Source organism: Dipodomys ordii, unplaced genomic scaffold, assembly GCF_000151885.1.
Source record: "Dipodomys ordii isolate 6190 unplaced genomic scaffold, Dord_2.0 Scaffold387, whole genome shotgun sequence".
Classification (NCBI taxonomy): Eukaryota; Metazoa; Chordata; class Mammalia; order Rodentia; family Heteromyidae; genus Dipodomys; species Dipodomys ordii.
In genome coordinates this window covers 40,834-43,771 of record NW_012267603.1, presented here as the reverse complement: position 1 = coordinate 43,771, position 2,938 = coordinate 40,834, and positions in this window count along the sequence as shown.

Here is a 2,938-nt window from a genome sequence, read left to right as displayed (position 1 = left end):
AAGGAAGGAAGGAAGGAGGGAAGGAAGGAGGGAAGGAAGGAAGGAAGGAGGGAAGGAAGGAAGGAAGGAAGGAAGGAGGGAAGGAAGGAAGGAAGGAAGGAGGGAAGGAAGGAGGGAAGGATGAAGGGAAGGAGGAGGGGAGGGGGGACCCGTCCTCTTGTTCATCTTCGTTCCATCAAGCCATTATCGTGCTGGGCGGTGATTAAGGCATCAATAATTGAAATAAGTGCTTGTTTGAGTTCTCCTGGGGCTCGGCCGTTATTCAGGGCTGACAAGCATGGGGGGGAGAAGAGAAGGACGGGGGGGACTCAGCCTCCCTCCCTCCTCCCTCCCTCCTTCCTTCCTTCTTTTCAATCACAGTCACGACAACAATAACAACAACAACAATAATAGTAACAACAATAACAACAGTAACAGTAACAATAAGAACAGAGACATCAGTAACATCAACACCAAGAACAGTAACAATAACAATAACAACAAGAATAACATCATCAATAACAACAACAGTAACAGTAACAATAAGAACAGAGACGTCAGTCACATCAACAGGAAAACAGTAACAATAACAACAACAATAGCAACATCAGTAACAGTAACAATAACAAACAATAAGAACAGAGACGTCAATCACAACCACAGCAAGAACAGTAATGACAACCACAAAAATAACAATAACAACATCAATAACAGTAACATCAATAACAATATCAATAATAGTAACATCAATAACAGTAACAACAATAACAACATCAATAACAACAGCAGTAACAGTAACAATAAGAACAGAGACATCAGTAACATCAACACCAAGAACAGTAACAATAACAATAACAACAAGAATAACATCATCAATAACAACAACAGTAACAGTAACAATAAGAACAGAGACGTCAATCACAACCACAGCAAGAACAGTAATGACAACCACAAAAATAACAATAACAACATCAATAATAGTAACATCAATAACAGTAACAACATCAATAATAGTAACAACAATAACAACATCAATAATAGTAACAACAATAACAACAACAGTAACAGTAACAACAATAACAACATCAATAACAACAACAATAACAACATCAATAACAGTAACAACATCAATAATAGTAACAACAATAACAACATCAATAATAGTAACAACAATAACAACAACAGTAACAGTAACAATAAGAACAGAGACGTCAATAAGATCAACAGTAAAACAGTAAAAATAACAGTAACAACAATAACAACATAAATAACAACAACAATAACATCAATAATAGTAACATTAATAACAGTAAGAACAGAGACGTCAATCACAACCACAGCAAGAAGAGTTATGACAACAATAAGAATAACAACATCAATAACAACAACAACAACATCAATAATAGTAACAACAATAACAGCATCAATAACAACAACAGTAACAGTAACCATAAGAACAGAGACGTCAATAACATCAACAGAAAAACAGTAACAATAACAACAACAATAGCAACATCAATAACAGTAACAAGAAGAACAGAGACGTCAATCACATCAACAGGAAAACAGTAAAAATAACAATAACAACAATAACAACATCAATAACAACAACAGTAACAGTAACAGTAAGAACAGAGATGTCAATAACATCAACAGAAAAACAGTAACAATAACAGTAACAACAACAATAACAACATCAATAACAACAACAATAACAACAACAGTAACAGTAAGAACAGAGATGTCAATAACATCAACAGAAAAACAGTAACAATAACAGTAACAACAATAACAACATCAATAACAGTAACAAAATAACAACATCAATAACAACAATAACAACATCAATAACAGTAACAATAAGAACAGAGACGTCAATCACAACCACAGCAAGACCAGTAATGACAACCACAACAATAACAATAACAACATCAACAACAGTAACAGTAACAACATCAATAACAGTAACAACAATAACAACATCAATAACAGTAACAACAATAACAACAACAGTCACAGTAACAATAACGATCATCACAATAAGAACAGAGACGTCAATAAGTACAACAGCAATAAGAGTAGCAAGAACAGAGACATCCATAACAACCACAGCAAGACCAGTAACAACAACAATAGCAACATCAATAACAGTAACAACAATAACAACATCAATAACAGTAACAACAATAACAACAACAATAACAGTAACAACAATAACAACATCAAACAACAACAGTAACAGTAACAATAAGAACAGAGATGTCAATCACATCAACAGAAAAACTAACAATAACAACAACAATAGCAACATAAATAACAACAATAACATCAATAATAGTAACAACAATAACAACAACAGTCACAGTAACAATAATGATAATAATAAGAACAGAGACATCAATAAGTACAACAGCAATAAGAGTAACAAGAACAGAGACATCCCTAACAACCACAGCAAGACCAGTAACAACAACAATAGCAACATCAATAACAGTAACAACAATAACACCATCAATAACAGTAACAACAATAACAACAACAGTAACAGTAACAATAAGAACAACATCAATAACAACAGTAACAGTAACAATAAGAACAGAGACGTCAATAAGATCAACAGAAAAACAGTAACAATAACAGTAACAACAACAATAACATCAATAACAGTAACAGTAACAATAAGAACATAAATAACAACAATAACAACATCAATAACACTAACAGCAAAAACAGTCATGACAACAACAACAACAGTAACAGTAACAATAGTAATTATGACAATAAGAACAGAGACATCAATAAGTACAACAGCAATAACAGTCACAAGAACAGAGACATCCATAACAACCACAGCAAGACCCGTAATAACAACAATAATAACAACAACAGTAACAGTAACAATAAGAACAGAGACATCAATAACATCAACAGGAAAACAGTAAAAATAACAATAACAACA